General features: G+C 33.1%; 1 pseudogene; it reads right to left on the bottom strand.

Moving 5' to 3' along the window:
- The window catches only part of LOC106474243, a 129,385-nt pseudogene extending 128,607 nt beyond the window's left edge, over positions 1–778 (bottom strand).
- Positions 779–11,760: the final 10,982 nt, after the last annotated feature.

The raw sequence follows: 11,760 nt of genomic DNA, 5'->3' as shown, positions 1-11,760 counted from the left end.
TGTTTATGAGTGAGGTTTACACAGTGATATGACAGCACAGCAGTGTGAAAATCTCCTTAGTGAACTAAGTTTTATTCCTCTCTTATATCTAGACCCATTTATTTCTATATTTTGATATAAATAATTTGTTTATGAGTGAGGTTTACACAGTGATATGACAGTACTGCAGTGTGAAAATTTCCTTAGTACACTAAGTTTTATTCCTCTCTTATATCTAGACCCATTTATTTCTATATTTTGATATAAATAATTTGTTTATAAGTGAGGTTTACACAGTGATATGACAGTATTGCAGTTTTAAAATCTCCTTAGTACACTAAGTTTTATTCCTCTCTTATATCTAGACCCATTTATTTCTATATTTTGATATAAATAATTTGTTTATAAGTGAGGTTTACACAGTGATATGACAGTATTGCAGTTTTAAAATCTCCTTAGTGCACAAAGTTTTATTCCTCTCTTATATCTAGACACATTTACTGAAATCATTAAAACCAGATCTTGCCAACTGTAAAAGTTACTGTTATTGTACTTACGTGTTTATATGCTTAACTATAATGTAACACAGAGTGAATATAATAATTTTACTGTACAGATTTCAACCTACCTGTTTCTACTGCTGCATTCACATGTAGATACAACAATATAAGGCAGACCAACAGCTAAGCATAAAAAAGTATGACTAAAAAGAAAACTATCAAAACGACCGCACTGTTTCTCATCTAATGTTGTTTAATAAGTCTCGTTCCACTTCTAGAGCGAGTGTACGAAACAGTTCACACAGAAATAGACGTCTTAGTAACAAGAAACGAAATGACGTTCTCAGAGGGCAATCCAAACCATACGTGGACGACCCCTTCACGTTCCACCAATCAGATCGCGTTAGACGCGGCAACTGATTAAGTTGCCTAGCAACGTAGTAAAAGAGGCTGTTTGAAAGCTTATGTCTGCATGCACAGTTACGATTAAACTTTTACTAATATTGGTACTAATGATCAAAACCAATTAAAGTAAGTCTCGTTCCAAACAAACGCATTTCCTAGTTACGTCATAAATAGTTTTAAAGTTAGAAACATGAGCTGAATAATTAATTCAAAAAGTACAATTACCGCAACTTTTACAGTAGGCAAGTCCTGATTTTATTTATCATATAGTTTCGACCCCACAGCATGAAATCGTCATCTGGAGAAACTTACATTCAAAAAGTTATTTATACTATGGTAGAATACTATGGGTAGAAACTGCATGCATATTTAAATATATTTACCCATGGCTTGTGTACATCGTATATATACATATATATTATTCATACCTTCGGTGTATAGGACGCAAGCACATTATGACATCAAATTTTGAGGTAAAAAAGTGCGTCTTATACACCGAAAAATAATGTAACAGAAAACAAGCAATTGGTACGTAACAATGGAAATGGGAAAAAAAAAGGTCCGTTAAATTTTACACACGTACGTATTTATGATATTACTTCTTTTAATAAATTCACTAGAAATTTTATATTGCTCTATCGAGCGTTTTTTAAATTTCTACAAATCCATTATGCAGTTTGCTAAGAAAGTAACTTGACGGTGATACATTTAGGACTAATTCCTGCCGAATTGTAACAGGTCTGACATATATCATGTCAATGCATCGTTCCAATCCAGTTTTGACATGTGTGACATATATCAAGGACTCGTTCCTAACCAGTTTTGACAGGTGTGACATATATCAAGGACTTGTTCCAAGCCAGTTTTGACAGGTCTGAGTGCATCTAAGTCTTGTAAGTTCCAATCCAATTTTCACAAGTGTGACATATATCAAGTAATCCTTTCGATTCAATTTTCACTGGTAAGACAAATACTTTAGTTTGAAAAATACCTTTGAACTATCTATCAAACTTTGCGTTTTATTATAACTGAAAAGCAAATATCGAGAAACTAAATCTACTATTTATGCCTATAACGAAAAACGAGTTTATGAACTATTCATCATAACATCAAGACATGTTTTTTTTTGTTTGTTTTTTTCTATGAGGCGACAACATTTGTGTTAGTAATAAATACTCCAGAGTAGGTGTACAAATGTATAGCTATTAACGAAAAAGCTTATTGCTCCGTGTTTATCAAATCATATAAACATGGGATGAATAGATTACAAGTACAAATAAAAGCGGCTACATACAGGGATAAAACGATCAGTTTAACTGAGATTGTGAATTCAATTTCAGAGAAGTGTCTTATCGTAGAACTATAGCTATTTGATGTGACGTGCATAAGTTCACATTGATCACGATTTTCACATCAGTTATTCTATTGATGACATTCAGAAACTAGAAAAATCGGTTCACTCTACTACAGAAATATGCGTTATCAGTAAACGTTGTACGTTCTCACTGAGCGTAATGAACATAGTATAACATAAGGTTATCACGCCACACAGAATATACTGTTTTTTGCGCAAAGCTACACAATTGGCTAGCTGTACTGCGTCTACCACAGGTATCGAAACCCGTTGAGCCACTGAGCCTATATAATATATATGTAGATATGATGTAAAAGACTTTATTGATAGATTAAAAAAAATTACAAAACACATTAAGGTTTTGAAGCCTTCAATCACACTACATTAAAAACGTTACAAAACTTCATTATTTATGTTTGTTTAGTTAATAAATGGTTTGAAAGTCACTGTTCAATGGAAATAAAACTGTCCAGGAAGAACTAAGACGTCTTGTCGATTTTTTTTTATGTGACCAAGTGAGTGCCGAAAATTGTTACTTCTGCTTTCTGTGGGGGTAAAATTCAATATGTTCCTCAAGGAATCTGTCGTCCAAAAGATCTTAACAGTGAAGATCAACATAGTACTCGAGTTATTTTCCTCCCATCTTATGAATGTATGTACAGTTATACGATACACCTGCTGTGCCTGTTGAAACCGCCGAACGTTCCACATAATACGACTTTTTCATCATCTAACAGACTGGAATGCGTATTCGTATTCTTTCACGGTCAATAGAACCCCAGCTGCTCGCCTACTGTCTGAAGATTTTTAACACAACCAGAACAACCTTACAGTTTTGGGCATGTGCTTCAGAGTTTCATTTCTCAGCATATGGCATGATATTTTCTGCGATAGCGCACTCGATAGACGTGCTTGAGACTTACACGCGCACTTATGAGTATTCAAATGACAATTATTTTTAACACGAAATATTCTACAACGATTTCTAGATGTAACGATATCCAAATAACTACCAGTCAACACATACACACACATATAGATAAGTAGGCTTTGGCTTAAAATCAGAAGAGGGCTAATTCACATTATTGCGTTACAAAGTATCTGCATTTAAACTTAATGCTACATCACATGTGATAATCCTCTAAACTTTCACCAATTTTACAAACTATCAGTTACTTCTTTAGCCTTGTTGTTATTTTATTATTGATAGGTGATGTAGTAGAATGTTTCAAAATCTGTATAATTATTCATAATACTTTAGTGCCCTTTTGAGATTTTGAGCTCGCAGTACCTTAGACTTTACTCAGAAATTACTTGTGTTATTTCCACTTAACACTACTAACACTTTCTTTACAATTGTGAAATTGACACAAGCTGAGAATATTGTATTACACACGATAAGAATAAACTGGTGTTAAAATAAGCTATGTTTCAGTAACTTACGATAATAATAAGCTTGCGTTAAAATATGCAACGGCTAAGATTCAGTATTTACGATAAGAATAAGCTTCGGTTGAAATAAGTAGCGGTTATGTTTTAGTTATTTTCAATAAGAATAAACTTCCGTTAAATTGTGCAATGGCTATGTTTCAGTAATTTACGATAAAAAATAAGCATACGTTAAAATAAGTAGCGGCTATGTTGCAAAACATAAAAAAGTTTTAAACACTGCAATTAAAAACTAAATATAACAGCATTTTGAAAGAACTGTGTAGAATTTGAACGGAAGTGATTTCTAAAGCTTTCTGCTTTTAAATTCCATAAAAAATTATAATAATTTTCAAATATTTCAAGTTTCGTGCTTCACAAGTACAGATTCGTTAAGGCTTAAAGTCACCAGGATAGTTACATAAGCTTAATAATCCTAGGAAGACTACGTAAAATGGCCTTGTGGAACCGTAAAACAGTCAGCACATGTAGCTTGAATTAATTGAGTCGTGAAATTTTATACACCATATAAGTTGCGGATATTTACCACTATACAATTTAGCGAACCGTTCAAATATCGTTGAGTTTGCAATATCCACCGCATATAACCGTCTAGCTTCAAGAGTAAAACCGTTTGGCTGCTTCTGATCGTCTTCTAAATAAATCTTTTTTATATTTTGACGCTTTAAGATAAGTTTATGCCTGTATAGGAACTTGCTCTAATTCTTTTATTTACGTAATTGCGTATAACTTGTTATATGCATTTATTTTTAATTACTTGACAAACAAATAAAGTGGGGAGATTTTAGATCTTACTTCAGATGCATAAATCTGTATAATCAAAAGAGTAATGCGTGTGTGCGTGTGCGCGCGTGGGGAAATTTTTAACCTCCATTAAACTACGCAAAAATGAACCTAAAAAGAAGGTTTTGTGTGTGCATTTCTTTATTTGTTTATAGTATCACGTGTTGTGGAATAGGTTTAACCTCGTGGTCATTGAGACGCCCCACACGGCCATCAGATTCGTTCAGAACTCTTCGTACCTAACCTCATACGTGAGAGTAGTCTAGGCAGGTCACTTAGCTGTTTTAGTTACTATACACAGTACTGCCTTTACAATTTATAAGCCTTGTGTATTCAAATATAAAATGCCACAACTAAAAAATAAATGCTTCGTACGCGAAGCACGAATGTTTCTCCCCTAGTAAGAATTGCAATATTTAGTTGTTTACATACCGCAGGCTAAAATAAGATGGGAATTCGTGCATTGCTAGAAATTATAAGGCTGACTATAGTTGCAAGTATATTTGTTTGCTATAAGTTTTCTTTTACTATTAATTAGGCACCTGCTAACCAAATATATATTTATTTTTAGAATGCCTTCGTAAATAAACTATTGAATAACTATTTCGTTCATAAACATATATACAAACACTAACATGACCACTTTAGAAGGACCCACACACACATTTGTAATATACTTCAGTAACTTGTATATGCAGAATATCTTGCTTATATGATGTTTCAGGTAACTGTATAAGCATATACGTGCAAAGATGTAGTTACAACATGGTTATTCTTCAAAACAATGTCCCCCCCCCTCCAGTGGCACAGCGGTATGTCTGCGGACTTACAACGCTAGAATCCGGGTTTCGATAACCGTGGTGGGCAGAGCACAGATAGCCCATTGTGTAGCTTGGTGCTTAATTAAAAACAAACAAAACAATGAAAAAAATCAAGGACAATATGTTGCCGTCTAACATGACAGTCATTATAAAAACAAACATTTCTCTGACGTCATCAAAGTCTATAACCAGGAATACTAAGAAAATTGTAGCTGTCGACCATTGGTGAGTGACCGAGAACAAAGACGTGCAACAAAGATTAAGATTCAACGGTAAGAAGAACGACATTACAAAAGCATCATATGGCAACTAACAATCAGTCTGAAAATTGCTTATCTCAGATATAAAGAGAAAAGCACGGCTTGATTAATGTTTAAAAAGCAAACGGTTATCAGTGGATTATGGGATCTAATCATTCACATTTCATTCTTTTTTATACTAGAGAGAAGATATGAAAGCCACTTGGTCTTGCTTATATTGTTTTCACAATACGAGTTGGTGTAGGTGGTATCATACGTATCATAAATTAGGTCCTTCAGAAAGACGAAAAATCCTATGTAACTGAACGTTGTTGCCAATCCTGTTCTTCCCCACAATGATTGGGACTCTGATGAACAAGATCTCAAAGAACTAAAGATTGTTTACCGGTTCAGTACTAAGTGATTTCAGGGTCATAGTAATAAGATTCGTCGTAAGAAGCAAAACAAACGTAAGATAACTGTACAGCCAACAATGGTTTCTCAATAGTAATTCATATTATAGTAGAAATGCGTTATTAAATTAAGTGTAACTGAAGAATATAGTTTTGTCTGAACAATAGACATTAATTTGTAAAAGCAAACCGAAATGTCTAATAAATTGATCAAAAGAATTGCACTTTTATTTCTTTTTAATAAAAGAAGAAACCTATTGAACTTTGAAAGGAGTGATTTTTTTTTATTTGTACACACAAGGGAAACAAAAACAAGCTGTCGAAATAATTGAATTTTCTTTTTATATTTGTGAACATAAAAGATATAAAAGAGATTAAACTAGCCTATATTTATTTGGCTGTTCGTGGAAACAAAATAGAAGACATTTAGTATCTAAGAAGTACATTGTTATGTTTCAGACATAATTATTGGACTGGTATTTTTACCCATATTGAGTTAGGGAAATTATAGATAAAACAAAAATATATACCTTCATGTCAACTGACACAGAAAAAAGGAAAACTATACTCTTATATATATATATATAAACACATACAGTAGGAAGTAATATAATAAATAAACATTGATGCTTGTGAGAACATAAATAACCAATATAAAACAAGAGAACCAGAGACTATTTCTTGCATTTTAGATGGAGAAACTGAAGAGCATACATAGGATTCTACTCACATCAACAACAGCAGAAAAGACTTAAAATCAACCACGGTAGAGACAGTATTATTTTGTAACAGTTGAACGTCTCCGTTGCTCAAACATCTATTTAGAACCCATTATGCATGAACATCAAATATACTTTCTTCTTCTTCTCATTGGCTGAAATTATCATACTACCTTGAACGGTGGTAAAATTTAAAGGGAAACATTGCATCTGCTCAACTAACTTCGTTCCTTTGTCTGTCTCAAGTAAACAAAAGTATTCGAAATATTTAGGTGAACACCAACACACATATCTAGTTTATTATAGCTTACAATGCTGGTCATCTTGTTAAAAGTTATACATATCCAAACACAAGCACTTACAAACCAAAGCACCTTCCTTGTCAAGCTGCTAATACTCACACAATAAAACTAACTTCAATAAAAAATGATTAATGCAGAAATATAACCATAGACATTTTGTACTTTTGTCTTAAATAATATTTTATATAAATTGCCACAGAGAAGTCAAATAAAGTGGATATATATTTATATATAAATAGATAGGAGGAGTAACATATGGCAAAGACGTGCACTGGCGTAAATGGTACCTTATATGTCTTTCTTAAGATTCTCATGTGGAATCTTATACATGGTAATAATAATGTTAACTGGTAATGAGTGGTACGTAAGTTCAATGGGCGCACCAATGAAACTAAATATCCAAGCTACAACTAATAAATGCACTGAAGAAAGCCAGCTGTGAACTTGAACACGTAGTGCTAGGGGAGTAACAACAAAAGAAAAATACAGTTATAGGTCTTTCTTCAAGCAACTAAACAGAGATCTAAAGGCACCGAAAACAACTCGTCAAAATGAGACCAATGATCCAGCAGATTTTTTTAATATTAATATATTGCTAAAAATGAACTAAAACATCGTACACTAGTACAAAACAAAGTTAAAAGTCTACACTACGGAATGACACGTATCATGAATGAACGTAATGACTTGGAATTCATTGTCACATATATTTCACTGGGAACTGGTGCATTATCTGGTTTATTGGTTCAAGTGAAAATAGACTCACTAAACCACGATACATCTGCTGCGGCCATAAATTAAAGTGTCTTCAACACCTGAAAACATAGCAGAATATAAATTATTTCATGTCATGACACTTCCACGGCTAAACATCAGAGTGTCTTCCAGATCTGAAAACGAGCAATAAGATAAGATATGCCTGCGCCTTAAACTCTTGTCAGCAAAACTCAGAGTGTCTTTTAGACGTGGAATCTAATCACTATATTAATTATGTCTGTGCTTTAGTATTTCTGTTAATACTGAACGAAGTGTCATTCAGACCTGTAAATGTACTAAAATACTAGTTATGTCTTCACCGCGATACTTCTGCGGCTAAATGCCTTCTTGGCATGAAAACATGCTACTGGACCCTGATACTTCTGTAATCATAGATTACAGTCTTCCACACCTAGAAGTTTACCCCAAATTAGTTTTATGTAGACCATACTATTTCTAAAACATTAAATTAAAGTTTCTCCTACACCTGAAGGTATAACATTAGTAACGTTTGAGCTATGGCACTTTTTTCAATACATATCAAAGTGCGTGCTAGACTTGAAAACATACCACAGATTAAATATACATGACCATGACACTTCTGACATTTTGTAGGCATTGATCAAATTATTTGTCAGACCTTTAAGCTACACAAAGGGCTATCTGTGCTCTGCCCACTACGGGTATCGAAATGCGGTTTCTAGTGTTGTAAGTCCTGGTCATACCGCTGTTACACTGGGGGCTCCTTAAAATGACAAAAAGTCTACTTGCATGTAGATTATGACACTTTTGCTTTTCATACCAAAAAAGTACCAAGAAAGGAATTATGCCTGAACTATAGCATTTCCGGTATCATAGTTTAAGGTGCTTATATAACTACTATACATGATATTATTTTCTTATATTCAATTTGCATTTTGTCAACACCACTATTCGACATTACCCAATAATCATACACGTTCCTGTTACAATTTATCATTCTTCCTTGCACCAGAAGTCTGTCCAGATCACTGACATCTGCTCTATGCACATTACAAAATATCGTATAGAACATTACACTTTATTATCCACCACCACCAGGGACTTCCTTACTGTATTCCACAAAGATTGATTATCAATCAGTCTATCATTCCACGAGCTTTTTTAATTCGTTCATACGTCTTCTCCTAAACCTAAATCTGGTTGATTTGTAACACTGTGTTGTCTTCATGACTAAATGGGTGAAATGTGTATATGATATTTATGCATAGAAAATTACCTAATGGTACATATTCTAATATGTATGAGAAGCAGCATGACCTTCAATTACAGGTAAGTACGTGCTTAAAGTACTAAACAAATGTATTTTAATATATATGTTATAGTTACAATTGTCTATCAAACTAATTAAAACGGTCGATATGGAAATGCATATACTAAAAATTAACAAACATTTCCTAGAAAACATCAAAACATCTTACACAAGTAACACAAACCCTTATACATCTTACACAAGTAACACAAACCCTTATACGTACAGATTTGATATCATTAATAAAAAATGCCAAGCACCATTTGATGATACCTAACGGGTATCGAACACGGAAAAGCTAACTGAATTATAAGAAATACGTTTGGGAAGTATTTAAATTACATTACAAAACACCTGTAACACACCTTAAAATTGTCAACATAGGTTAAACTATCATATATGTTGATAGATATATTATTTAAGCACCACATAAAAATAGTTTTTGTTAGAATATGGTCAATAAACTACTATCAACGTCTTGAGGATTTGTGTCGACATGTCAAATGTTATCATTGTAGACCAGCCGTGCAGGAGTTATGATGTGACATATTCACACACCCAGACATTTCTGAAAAACGTCACGTCCTGTGAAGTTGATACTACTTTCATATATTAGCAAATGTTACCAAACGTTCTCAAATTGTGTGCATTTATTAAATATCGCACCACAGTATTTACGTGATATATAAATCACTCTTATCTTCTTTACTTACACAAAGAAAAATAAATATTCCTCTCAGCATGCTTCAGATACTCGAGCAACATACAAGTCAAATCATGCTGAAAAACGATACTGCTCAGAAAATTCAGCTTATTTTATTACTTGATTTACTTTTATAGTTATTTTTATCTTTGTTGAGGCAACCAAAGATTTCAGTATATTTCCACATAAATTAAATGCTTACTGATAAATGGGGCGTTATTAAAAACATACTAATCGTAATAAACAGTGTGTTTAATATGTTTATAGTTTAGTTCAATTGAATGTGTTATTTATAACAATAGTAGTTTTTTTTCTTTTCAAAACATAACTATTTTTAATGCTCCCTAAATAATAAAATAATAAATTATAGTAATGGAGTTAGTAAAGTTAGTATAGTAAAGTTTTCCCTAAAACTTTGTCTTCAAAATAAGGGTGCATCTTATACACCGGTGCGTCTTATATTCCGAAAAGTGTGATATTTTACGTGTGTGCTTCGTTTGAATGCCATAAACTTAACATTAATCTAAATTAGTATTTGACAAAATTCTGTGTATATGTCCACTTATTCATCGTAAAACTCTGAACCGATCATCACCAAACCTGCCATGTACTTTTAGGGCCTCCCCGGGAGTAACATAGGGGAGCTACCGTCCTGGTATGACCTCTCTATATCTGCTCTGTGCACTGAAAGGATATGCCAGCTAGTATTAAATAAATAAGGGTTTTGGTTAACAGAATATTTTGCCATTTTCTACCTTACTCGTTAAACCTAAGTTTACTCGATGTTTTGTTACAGAAGAAAATTTCTATAGCTTTCAAACAGATATAAGTTAACATGAAAATATTTTCATCAACGAAAAGAACATTTAGAGAAACCATAAAAAAAAATCCTACATATGTGGTTTGTTCCTAAATATTCTAAACTTTCTATTAAATCTCTTGCCCTCCAGTGGCACAGCGGGATGTCTACGGACTTACAAAGCTAGAAACCGGGTTTCAATACCCGTGGAGGACAGAGCACAGATAGCCCATTGTGTAACTTTGTGTTTAATTCGAAACAAAGAAGTGAAATCTCTTTGTTCATCCCTAAAAAAGCTCCAGGAAGTCTATATCTAGAGAACCAACAAATTACTACTGAAAGCACTACTTAAACATTATTCAAGTGTCACTATACTTACGCACAGTACATATATATATGTCACAATTGAAGCTACACAGTACGCCAGGAACCCCTTCCATGAAATAATTTAAGTGGCACAGAAGGGAAATGATCGATGATAATAACTAGAGCACTAACAAGTTAACCGGATAACACGTCAAGTTTCTCTACAGTAAAATATGTACATGCACCCATAAGTGTGAAAATTTGAAAAAAAAAAAAAAGGAAAGGAAACATTTGGTTTCACATACCAAATCTTTCTTCCGTTTATTTTCAAGGCACCATTAACTTCAACTTTAAAACCCAATCATATTAACAAACAAAAACTACGCATCAGTTTACATACGTGGTAGCTTACTCTTGCTCCTGTGAAACACTTACAAAGCAAAACATCTAGACAAACGAGCAAAAGCCTGTAACAATGATTATTTCAACATACAAATACGTGTCAATAGTTAACATAAAGTCCGTCATCAATGATGAAATCACAGAATGTAAAGTTACGAGAGCTATTTAAGAAGGATAATGTCTTATATTTGTAAATCAAATTTTCATTAATCAAATGCTGATGTATCAAATTCTTGCATGAATGAAAATAGATTACTAAAAACAATAAAAATGAATGGGCTGCAGTTTTTGCAGTGTCTGCATGCTCAGTGACTTTATCACTGTAGCCCACGGAAAGGCCAACGACAACCTCTAAGAGAGCTTTCATGTCCTTGTGTCACCCTTGGAAACTTGGGTAATTCAGAAGCAAAAATAATATTTCATGCGAGAATACAAGTGGTCAAGTAGCAGAATGAATATATGCAAAACATCTGGTAAGTCCAGTTGAAAACAAAATAGCCAAGTTTGGATCTTATATATATATATATATATATATATAT

The sequence above is a fragment of the Limulus polyphemus genome, unplaced genomic scaffold (genome assembly GCF_000517525.1).
Source record: "Limulus polyphemus unplaced genomic scaffold, Limulus_polyphemus-2.1.2 Scaffold137, whole genome shotgun sequence".
In the NCBI taxonomy this organism is placed as follows: domain Eukaryota; kingdom Metazoa; phylum Arthropoda; class Merostomata; order Xiphosura; family Limulidae; genus Limulus; species Limulus polyphemus.
This window is presented reverse-complemented; position numbering and strand designations above follow the sequence as displayed.